We start from the raw sequence: 12,288 nt of genomic DNA on the forward strand, positions 1-12,288 counted from the left end.
TATTGTAAATTGTGTCAGTTTCTGGGTTTCACAACTTGCGGGAAACAGGGAACTTGGAGTGTCTTTAAAGATGATTAAAAGAATGGAAAATAAGTCTTTGGAAGAAAGGATTGAGGGTATGGGCACAAATTGAAAGGAAAGTGAAAGAAAAGCCCTTTGAACATGAACATATTTAAATAATTCTAAAGTCTTCATTCTGTTTATTGCTTCAGATTATTTTATGGAGAAGTTCCTTTCAATAGAAGATTACTAATATTTTATAACACTTCCATAAGCAAAGTGTGAAGAACCAAACACAGCAAATGAATCAAAGTAAGTTCCAGAGGTAACTACCATGTTTTTTCTTTTAAATTAACTATCTATGTAGAACACAGAACTTGTAACCTTCTAGTTGATGAAAATTAAAGTTTGTGTATACCGTATGATGTGTACATATGAAGCCCTGCTCTTCTATAATTGCATTGTGTCCTGCTCAGATACTGTACTGGGTTAACTTTTCTCTGAGTCACTAGCAATTTATGACAGACAAGTAGAGGAATAATTCACGAATTTACTTTAAAAACATAACCTGTAGAATATGTTAGGAACAATCTAGCTCTAAGAATTAGTTAAGTGAGGCAAGCACCAATAGAATTAAAACTAGTTTATGCAGTGTGGCCAAAAGGGACGGAGGGTGCTATATATTAGTAAGTATCTGGGTGTGAATCTTGGTTCTTGGTCCTTGACCTTGACCAAGGTGCTTAAACTTCTCTGAACCTTAGCATTGCCATCTCCAAAGAAAGGATATATATATATATATCTCCATAAGATTATTCTTGGTAAATGAGAAAAAAAACTGTAAGAATTGAAGAGATAATTCACTTTAAATATTTGAACAATGCCTAGCATGCAGTAAGCTCATTTAAAAACTAAGGCATTTTTATTATTCTATGAGAAAGAATCTAACACAGTGCCCAGCACTCAAAAGTATTAGTTGAACCTGAATCTAATAAAACAGACTAAAAAGAAGGGATGGAACTCTTCAATATAGAAACATAAGTATTAAAGGGAAATATGTTAGAAACTTATAAAATCTTGAAGGGAACTGTTAGGATAATTAATCATCCATTTGCCAAATCCAGCCATACATGTTAAAATGGGTAGAGATATTGATTAGGTGAATAAAAGAAAAGCTCACACATAACACGTATTAAAATTGAAGGCTCATTATCCCAAATCATAGTAAAGGATAAAATTATAAATAGATTCAGGAAGGGTCAATAAGAGATAGATTCCTGACAGGCTACCAGAAGATACAGGTGTTTGCAGCATGTCCCTAGCCGCTGGCGGCTTCTACCATGGGTGGGAACCACACCATTCCACTCTGGTCCTTGCACACTGCATGGCAGAAGCTGTCCCCTTTGCTTTTGCTCACGGAGGCTGACCACGCCCGGCCATGGCTGTGAGGTGTCATCTAAGGCCACTGCCTCCCTTGGCTGGCACACTGGAACTCCACGGTGTGTTTCACAAGAATTCACGGTGTGTTTCACAAGAATTCCTTGCACATTGACTACTTAGTAGATGCTTTTCAAATACAAAAGGGCAATTAATCTTTGGGCAGCCTGCCAGTCCTCTAGCTTGATATGTCGGCCTTGTGAATCTGAATGTATGAAGTAGACAGGGGTAGGAGTAGTGGTGATATTAAACATCCTTCCTGAAAAAAGAGGGATATGAGCTTAGAGAAGACACTGAAATGTGACAACCAGCAAACATAAGCAATAAGTCCAAACACTCTCCCCAGCCCTGATACATACTTTGAGCATATATTTTAACCATAGATCCACATCATGCTTCAGACCAAACATTTACCTTAATTTGGAAGGCATAGAGAGAAACTAAAAGAAGAAAGCAATGGACTGTGGGTTCATGTTCTTTCTGCAGAAATGCGAATCACTCTGATAACAACACTTGAAGGATGGCAAGCAGAGAAGATCTAAGCAGCTGGCAATGAAACAAATTTGCTCCTCCAACCCTAAGCCCAGGAGAAAATTCACATTTGAGACTTGGTTTTCAAGTGCCATTGCCAGCCTTCGAGCAAGCCTGGGGAAGAGGGCTCAAAATCGTAGCTGGTGCCTGCAGGCTTCCAGACTTTAACTTAGTTTCTTTTGCAAACCCTTGGGATTAACCTTTAATGATGTGGAGAGCAATGCCTATGATGTCATTTTTACCTCCCTACCCTCAGTCAAAACAGAAAAAACTCCACCAAAGTGTCAGGACAAACAGCAGATAACCGAAAGCCCTCCCCGTCAATCATTTGCTTTGTGATTGGCTTCCAAGGCTTGTCCAGGTCATATTATAATCTTTTATTGGTGTCTAAGGTCACCAGGAGACAGGCAAGTGCATCCTATATCAGGAAGTGCAGTGAGCCTCGGGAGTGAGATATCTGGCTTGGGTAGGCCCTGTGGCCGCGACACGGAAATCCAGGGAAGTGAGTTAAGCTCAGCCAGACTCCAGGCGCCGCGCTGCCTCACAGCAGATAGAATGAAGTAGAATAATAGAAGCTTTCCTGCCATTCTGAACATTAGGTTGAATTCCGGTCAGACATTCCAGTTGGGTTTCTGGAGGCTGTTTTCTATTCAGCCCCCACGTTGCAGGCTGTAATTCACGGGAAGGGGCTCCAGGGAAAGGCTGGCCCCAAGTTCAGCCTAGATGGAGCCAGGGGCGCCCACCTGCAGGAAGACAGATTAAGGGGCATGGGTACCCATTTGGTGGTGAGTGCAAATTTTAGTGCTTACTTTGGGATCCCAGGGAAATTACTGCCTGGCTGGTTTAGACCTGGCAAGCACACATAAACACGAATACTTACATTTCCACACGCTCCCTCGCACAGTGACTAACCACGTCTGTTTAACTTCAGTGGAGAAGGAAAGAAAGGCAGCGATGGCCAACCACCGTCTCCTCCACCCACTAGAGAGCTTGTGTCCTGGCAAGATAAGCTCTCAGCCTGTCTGCTTTAAGCTAGGCTCATTCTTTTCACAATCGATTCCTATCCGAGGCCCTAAAAGTTCAGATGACCTCAGTGCAGTATAAATCAGTAGCTTGAAAACTTTTCCTTTATTGTATAATGGTAAAATGCAGTTGTTGAGGGGGGATGGAGTAGTTATCAAAAGTCAGTTCAAAGGAGGGAAACTTCCCATTTCTTTAAACTGGTAGCAGTAAACGTCAGGAGGGCAAAGTTGTGATAATGCTTGGCTACGTTTTCACTTCTAAGGATTCCCTGGTCCACATGAAGACATCAAAGCAGCAGCAAAATCTTTAGCATGGAGAGGGGTGAGATGTAATGCTGCTCTGTGTTATCTAGAGTACTGCAGTTTATATATATTTGGTTTTGGTGTTGGCAAGAAGAATGATTCTAAGCACAGGAGGTATTTTAAGAGAAAGCAAGATGCTGCACTTGTGACTAAGGCATCCCTTCACCTCCCATCTGCTCCACCCCACAGCCCCACACAGGGCAGCTCATAAAGGCACAGTGTCAGCTGGACAAATGACTCTGGCCATTGGCTTTCAATGGCAGGGAATGACCTTGCAGCTCTTGGAAGGATCAGCATGTTGTTGATGAGCTCAGGGCCCAGCAGAGCCACTGCCATGATGCAATGTTCACTAAGGGACCAGTGAGGGGAGAAGCAGACTCAGGCCACGGCTACACATCATGGGCATTTAAAAGAAAGAACCAGTGCAGGAAGAAATAAAACAATTTAATATTCCCAAATACCTAGAGAGTTGACATTTAAAGTTCACGCAACCTTAGAGAGAGCACTTCCAGTGCCAAAATTGTGTGACTTCTTTTGAAATGATAGTCTGAGTTGTCTTCTTATCATGAGAGATTTGTATGCCTTCTGTGGTCATTCTTCGAGAGACTTCGAAAAGTGCTAAGGCCTTAGAAGATGTGTAGAAATGGGGACGGCATAAGTGGCAGGGTTTTACTGAGTCAAGATCTTATTTGAAGAAATTAATCATCTAGAGAATCTGGACAGAATGAGAAAGCTTTGTCCTGGGGCCAGTTTGTGTCTGCAGGGATAGTGGTGGTCTGGTGTTGTGGGTGGAGCGCCACATGAAAGAGGTCTCTGGACACAGCTCCTGGTGCTCAGGGACATCCACTGTGGACACAGAGCACAAGGCAGGGGACAGTGCAGAGTGTGTGGCCCGGGCCTCCCGGCAGCCAGATGCCACCAAGCACGCTCAGCCTCCAGCTACCTGCCACCCTGAGCTTGATCACACTCCAAATCACAGCCACAGAGGCCTGAGAGCTTTGATGCTTGGTCAAGTACACATTTCTGGGCACTGTGAAACTGTGTCAGGTACGTAAAATATCACTTCTTAATTATGGCTGGAGCTGTGTGTTTGGGGCAGGGGGGAGGTGAGGGGGCAGGCGCGCAGGGGGCATCTTTGTAAAGACCTAAAAACCCGTAAGACATTTTGGACATCAAGCATCAATTACAAAGTACCACTTTGATGAGTTAAGAGTAAGAGAATCAGAACCAGATGCATTAAATTCCCCTTGAAATACAAACAAGATTAGAAATTAAGAGAAGCCGTGCAAGGCATTTTTGCTTCATGCAGCCAAAACATATGAAACAGAAAACTCACTGGAGATATTCAGCAATTAGGTGACAGCTCACCCATGCCTAGATTTCACTTCTAATTTGGCTGTGGAATAGCTGGGGAGTTCTATGTGTGGGAAACATAAAAATGTTCACTGGATGCCAAAGTAGACCAAAGAAAGATCCTTTCAACATGCACCTTATTGACTTGCTTAGGTAAATAAGTTAACCTGAAATTCCACAGAAAATGTTTATCAGGTTGCACGTAGGTAGACGTGAGCAGTTGCCTGTGTGTCTACATTCAGGCTGGCCGAGGCACTTAATTAGAGACACTTGGTCATGTCTGACAGCTCTTAATAGGTACTTAAAATGCGCACGCACACGCAAAGGCATCCGTTTGTGCGGACGAGGCATTCTGACCCCGAGGTGTTGATCGGCGCTTTGGAGAGTTGCTTTTCTTAGTGATTACTCACTGCCACATGACACGGCAGCGGCCTGTCCGGCTGTGACAGCAGGCGGGGCTGAGGCTCAGGCGCCTGGAGAATACGGTCCCAGCACTTGGGTGCCCTCCAGCTTCCATGCACAGGCTGCAGAATAAACAAACACGGGGCTCCAATTTTATGCCTAGTGGCCTCGCTGGTGTTCCCGAAACAGAGTTGGCTCTGTTTATTTACTCACTGTTCCGCAGGGTTCCCTTGGGAATGTTGGAGGCAAAGGTTCTGGATTCCCAGACAGGCTGCAAAGAGGAAGCAATGGCTTCATGGAAACACTGTCATCCTCCTTTAGATCTTCTCTGTACCCCAAAGTGTGGCTTAGTCCTGCCCCTCTGCTAGCAGCACCAAGAGTGTGCTAACTGGCTATTCCACTTCTAGCTAAATACCTAAAAGAATTGGGAACACGGACCAGAACAGATATTTGTGCATCCATGTTCATAGCAACAACATTCCAAAAAGATGGAAGCAACCAAAATGTGCATCAACAGGTGAACGGATAAACAAAATGTGGTAAATACACATGATGGAATATTATTTAGCCTTAAAAGGAAAGGAAGTGCTGATACATGCTACAAAGCATGGATGAACATGAAGGCAGCAAGTCAAGCAAAATAAGCCAGAAACTAAGGACAAATATTGAATGATTTTTTTATTTGAAATACTTAGAATAAGGAAATTCATAGAGACAGAAAGCAAAAGAGCGGTTATTAAGGGCAGGGGGAGGGTGGAATTGGGAGATACTGCTTAATGGGTGCAAGTTTCAGTTTGGGAAGATGAAAATGTTCTAGAAATAGATAGTGGTGAAGTATGCACAAAATTGTCAATGTACCAATGTCACACAGAATTGTACACTTAAGACAGCTAAAATGATTTTTATATTACATATATTTTACCACATTAAAAAAAAGAAAATAAAGACTAAAGAGTGTGCCAAGCGGGTGAAATCACTGCCCTCCCCCCCCAAGTGGGACCTGACTCCCAGGGGTGTAAATCTCCCTGGCAACGCAGGATATGACTCCCGGGGATGAATCTGGACCCAGCATCATGGGATTGAGAACATCTTCTTGACCAAAAGGGGGATGCAAAATGAAATGAAATAAAGTTTCAGTGGCTGAGAGATTCCAAATGGAGTTGAGAGGTCACTCTGTTGGGCACTCTTACACACTATAGAGACCCTTCTTAGGGTTTAATGTATTGGAATAGATAGAAGTAAATGCCTGAAACTATCAAACTGCAACCCAGTAGCCTTGACTCTTGAAGACATATGTATAAAAATATAGCTTACAAGGGGTGACAGTGTGATTGTGAAAGCCTTGTGGATCACACTTCCCTTTTTATAGAGTGTATGGATGGATAAGTAAAAAATTCGGGACAAAAAACTAAAGGAAAAATGGGGGAGCGGTTTGGGTGTTCTTTTTTACTCTTATTTTTTTATTCTTATTTTCACTTTTTCTGGTACAAGGAAAATGTTCAAACAATAGATCGGGGTGATGAATGAACAACTATATGATGCTAATGTGAACAACTGATTGTACACTTTGGATGATTGTATGGTATGTGAATATATCTCAATAAAATTGAATTTTTTAAAAAAAGAGTGTGCCAAGGTGAGTAGTGCGAGCATAGGCTTGAATTCAAATTTGGGCTCTACCATTTGCTGTTTGAACTTGAGGATGCATCTTTCAAACCCCAGTGTCCTCATCTAGGAACTGAGCATAACAATATGTCCTCATGGGTTGGTGGTGAGAGAATGTAAGAAATTGCCTGGTCTTTTTCCTTTGGTCACTGAACCTGGTTGGCCAACCTCACTGTCATACCCTACTGTTCAGTCCCTGACACAAAGCTGGTAAATCCTAAGGTCATCCTGAGTTCAGCTTCTTGGGTCACATGGTTTAAATCATATTGGTGACTGCACATGAACCTGCTTATTCTCCTCGCAGTTAAGTTTTAGAGTCTGAAGTCAGATGAAATTCACTGGATCATTTAAAAGAAAGTAAAAGTGTGAGGTCACAAACTTTCAGATGTAAATTTTTAATGATTCTTGTCTTGTAAGCACCATGCATAATATATCAATTTATGCAAGAGAGATTTTTAACAGAGCTCCTGGCATCCCGTCATGGAGAGATTCTAGCCCCATCGTGGAGCATCTTGCTGAAATGAGAGGATCCTCAAAAAAACATTTGGAATGAAGGATGAGGCGGGACATTCTTAAGAAATTGAAAGTAAAATTAAATTACTGTTTTCAGTATGTTTCCTATTAGCAAAGGAACTAATAGAATTTAAATGTTAGACATTAGGGGGAAAGGGAGTTGGCAGTATGCTCCATGCTTTACATTTCTGTCTTAAACCCTCATAATACTCTCAGTATGTTTTACATTCAGGTTTCAGAGGTGAGGACAAAGGCTCTAGGAGGTAGGGTCACCTGCCCAAAGTCACACAGGTGATGAGATGTGGAAATAGGGTTTGGACCCAGGGCTTCTACTGCACAGTACATTATCATCAAGGAGGTAGGTAAGGTTGGTTGGAGCTCAGGATGGTAATGGATTTGGATTATACATTTATAAATATATCAGTAATGTAACTGACAGCTCAGTGCCTGTGACTTGCATTTGGGGAGTTCAATGATACAAATACTAGAATCAATTTATCTGTAGTCTTCCATGGGAGACTACATTGCATGGTCAGTGTGTGCTATAAGTCAACCTACTACAAAGCTAGGGCTGAGGCTATGGTTCTCTGGGACCTCTGTCCAGCTGCTGCTCTCAGGCCTGGACTATCTTGTCTGAGATTCCCCTGGAGTTTGGTCAAAATCAGATAACCAAGAACAATGAAAGGGATATAAGCTCTGGAGCCAGATCTAAGAGTAGCTGTGTGAACCAGGACAAGTTACCTACTGTTTTAGTTTCCTTGGCTGCTCAAACAAACACCATGCAATGGGTCAGTGTAAACATGGGAATTTATCAGCTCACAGTTTGAAGGCTAAGAAAAAGTCCAAATCAAGGCATCATCAAGGTCATGCTTTCTTTCAGAAAACTGGTGTTCTGGGGCTGGCTGCCAGTGATCCTTTGCTCCTCTGCCACATGGTAATGTACATGGTGGCATCTCCTTGCCTCTCAGTTCTCTTCTGGGTTCTATTGAATTTCACCTGCATACTCCCTCTGGCTTTCTCTTTGTCTGTCTGTACTTCATTCCTCTTATAAAGGACTCCAGTAATAGAATTAAGATCCAAACTGATTGAGGTGGGTCACACCTTAACTGAAGTAACCTCATCAGAGTGTTCTACTTACAATGGGTTCACAGGAATGGATTAAGTTTATGAACATGCTTTTTTGGGATACATACAGCTCCAAACCACCGCAGCTACCCTCTCTGCGCATGTTTTCTTATCTATAAAATGGGGATAACAAGAGTATCTTCCTCATAAATGATTTTAGGATTAAATGAATTAATGCATATGAAGTGCTTAAACAGTTCCTAACACACAGTAAGCCCTCAAAAAGTGCTGAATATTATTCTATAGCAATTGTTAGAGATACATCATGCATCAAGTATGGTAATATATCTAGTAATGCTTTGTTCTTTGATGTTTCCAGTGATTAAAATGCATGTTTGCAACAGAAGAAATCATTTAACATGTAAATTATGCAACTGATAATGCATATAAAATTCCATACATTAAGCAAAAAAACATAGATTAGGAACAATTTTGAAACATGCCTACCTATAAAACCATATACTTAAATATTCAACAAAGTCATAACATTTCATTAGTCTTCCTTGGCATTAGGAATCTCAGCTTGACTTTTAGCTTAAATTGTCTGTGGAAAGCTAGAGTAGGTTGCTTATAGGTCCAAAAGTTGTGGCTTATTCCAGGTAGACCTTGATATTAGCTTTATGTTCTATTCACTCCAGGCCAGATGATTTTGCACATCTTTTCCCTAAGAGAAGCAATAACTGAGAAGGATCTTCTTACATGGTGGTGGCAACCCTTTGCCCCCTTCAGACTCACTCCTACGTGTCAGCCGCAAGTGAACTGTAGGTCTAACCAACCAGCCAACCAACCAACCAACCAACCAACCAACCAGTCACTCAACCAGATAGCCAAACAATCAGCCAGCCAATCAATCAGCCAGCCAGCTGGCCAACCAACCAGTCAACCAACCAGTCAAGCATTGTAGGGGAGTGATGTGGTATGTGGAACACATGTGGTTGAGTTAGATTTATAGATAGTTGTCCACCAAAAGGAGGGCAAGAATTCTGGTGCTAGAGGTATAGTTAAGATTTTTCAATAATGCTCATCCTTCTCTGAATTCCACATTATTATTTATAAAACAACCACCATTTATTGAACTATTACTATATACCAGGTGCTTTGCTAAAGATTTTATATATATCATGTAATACTCACAGTAACACTGTTTGTTTTTATTACTCACATTTATTACTCCCATTTACAGTTGAGGAAACAACTCTGTAGAGCTTAAACGGCACAGCTAGTGCATTCTGGAGGCATTGGGCCAGTTATCTGCCTGTAAAAATGAACTCTTAGCTTCTATGCTACACTACCTCTCAATTACATTCTATAATAATCAATAGGTCTTAAAGTGGATTCAGAAAGCAGAGTATCGATCATCTAAAACAGCTGGGACTGTTGGAAATCTTGTTCCTTCTCAATACAAATCTACTTTCCTGGGCCTTCCTTCTACCTTTTCTAGGTCTGCTATAAACACACAGAATAGTCTAATCTATCTTCCACAAGATAATCCCAATTTATCATTTACACTTTAGTCTCATATGTGACTCAAATATAAATTATTCCTGGCATAGTTGGAGACAGTGTAGCATCGAGGAAGGAGCATAGGTTTTATAGTCAGAAAGTCTGTTCAAATTCTGGCTCAATTACTCATTACTTAATGAAATCCTAAGGAAGTTACTTAACTTCTCCGGGCTTCAGTTTTCACTTATTTCATAAAAATTTTATAGGATAGTTCTGAGAGTTAAGATTGAGATGGTAGCTATAAAATGCCATGTAGTAGGTATTCAATAAATGTTAGCTATTAACAGTTAATCTTTTCTCTGGTAAAGGAGCCAGATTTTACTACTAAGTTATTCTTAGGCTGTTGGTCAGACTAGAGTCTTCTCTAGCCTGTAGTACAGGGATGAGTGGCTTGTTGTGTGTATAAGTAATAGAAATAGAGCAAGTTTTTCAGAAAGAGATGTTAGTGGTTATATTTGTTACCATCGATGTGGCTATTGTTTGTGTGTATTTGAGTGAGATTTAAACTTTCCAGATCCAACTCACTAAGTTATTGTGGCCACCCAAACTATACATGTGGATACTGGTCAAGTGTTCAAACAAAATTGGAATCCTAGGGTGTAAGGTGGGGTATCTGAGCTAGAATCTGAAATCTCTCCTTAGAGAAGTTCAGGGACTGTCTGCCCATTGTATAATTCGACCAATGGTAGGGGAATTAAGGTGGTACCACAAGGCCAGTTCTGAAGAGCAGAGGTTTCTTCAAGCAAATGTCCCTCTTTGTAGCTAAGTGCATACATCCCAGCTCACTTTACAGTAATGAATGCTGTTGGGATGGAAACAACTAACTGTCCTCTCAAAATCTGTTCTCACCATCTTCCACAGTAATAGAATTGAGGTTGCTCATGGCTGCCCAGTCAGGGCTGCATCCCCCAGGTCCCTTTGCAGCCAGGTGTGGTCATGTGACTCTTGTCAATGAAATGTAAGCAGAAGTGATCTGTACAACTTCTGCCTCATTTGCTTAAGAAGAACTTCCTGGCACTGAACTTTCATACTTTCCCCCTTTCTCCAGACTAGAATTGTGAAGACAAGAGTGTCCCTGGGAAGCTGCCATTAGCCTGAGTTCCTGGATGACTTCATGGAGCAGAGCTGTCCACTTCCCTGAAATGCTGACCTTGGGGCTGTTACCTGAGAGAAGAATAAATTTCTTTTTCTTTCAAGCTATGTTATTCTTGATGTCTTCTTGTAGTACTTAGCCACTTGCTTTATCTAATGTGGCTCTGAATTTTGGTTTAACATCTGGAGTCAAAACATTCATTTGTTTCTTCTTTATTAAACAAAAATTGTCTGTTTTATTGGAGCCACTGTCCCAACTTGAAGAATAAATGAAAAATTAACTTCAAGGGTCCTTTGTCTTCGGAATAATGTGCAATCAGTGGGGACCACCAGAATTTCCAATGAACTCACTCCTTGGGCAATGCCAGTCCGGCCCTAATTTCCAGGTTTGGTTAAGATGACACAAGTTTGGTGAAGAGGTAGAACTAGCTGAACATCTTCCTTGTTTCATCCTGTTTATAGCCTCACCCAAACTACCCACCCCAGAGGGTTACCTGCTGGAGCTTCCAGACACTTCCTGTAAGTTGGGCTATGCTAAATACTGTGTTTTGTCCAACCATAAAGCCATTTTAGTCCTGTGATTTCAAGTGTGGTATGGAATACTCCGATCAGTTCCCTGGATCTGTCAGCTTCTGTAGGCTTTCCCAAAGAGCCACAGCCATGAGCCACGCACATTGTCATTCTCTCTGATATGCTCTATGCACAGGAAATCCCATGTGAAATCAGCCAGGGGATGGATGCCAAAAAGAGATCATATCCATCAGAAGAAGTCGATCAATTTCCTCCAGTAAGGAGTTGTTCTAATAGCCAGTAGTCTCCTCCAAAAGAGATAGTATACTTTCTTCACTTACTGATAAGATTCCCACAGGATCAGCATCTATGGAATCCTGGGTTGCTTTTCAGAGGCAGCTTTAATCTTCCTAACTTCAGCATTTTAGCTTGTCTAGACATACATGAAGTGCAAATACCAAAGGTTAAAATCTGTTGAATAATAGGACGGCATATAATATTGCAGTATATTGTAATTGTGATTAAATGATAGAAATCTCTCAAACTCAACATATTTTAAACTGGACAACTGATCTCCACTCTCCAGCCTCTTCTACCATCTTCCCCACTTCAATGGATGGCAATTCCTACTTTGTAGTTGTTTAGGCCAAAAAACTTAATGTCATCCTCAACTCTTCTTTCTCTCTCCCCTCTCAATCAATGTATCAAGAAATCCTGCGAGCTCTGCTTTCAGAATTCATTCAGAATCTGAATTATTTGCTCTCCCTCCACTGCCACCTCTTGTGTGGATTCAGCAGCTCCTAACTCCTCTCCTAGCGTTCTCCTGGGGTTCCAC

The 12,288-nt window shown here is 41.5% G+C and overlaps 1 long non-coding RNA gene across 1 annotated transcript in view; it reads left to right on the forward strand.

Annotated features, from left to right (window-relative positions):
- The window catches only part of LOC119540373, a 68,019-nt gene extending 56,886 nt beyond the window's left edge, over nt 1–11,133 (forward strand). The window contains exons 2-3 of the long non-coding RNA XR_005218083.1: nt 213–312; nt 10,900–11,133. This is a non-coding gene — a long non-coding RNA (uncharacterized LOC119540373). The remainder of the gene's footprint in view (nt 1–212; nt 313–10,899) is intronic.
- The last annotated feature ends 1,155 nt before the right edge of the window (nt 11,134–12,288 follow it).

The sequence above is a fragment of the Choloepus didactylus genome, chromosome 7, assembly GCF_015220235.1.
Source record: "Choloepus didactylus isolate mChoDid1 chromosome 7, mChoDid1.pri, whole genome shotgun sequence".
Taxonomy (NCBI): Eukaryota; Metazoa; Chordata; class Mammalia; order Pilosa; family Megalonychidae; genus Choloepus; species Choloepus didactylus.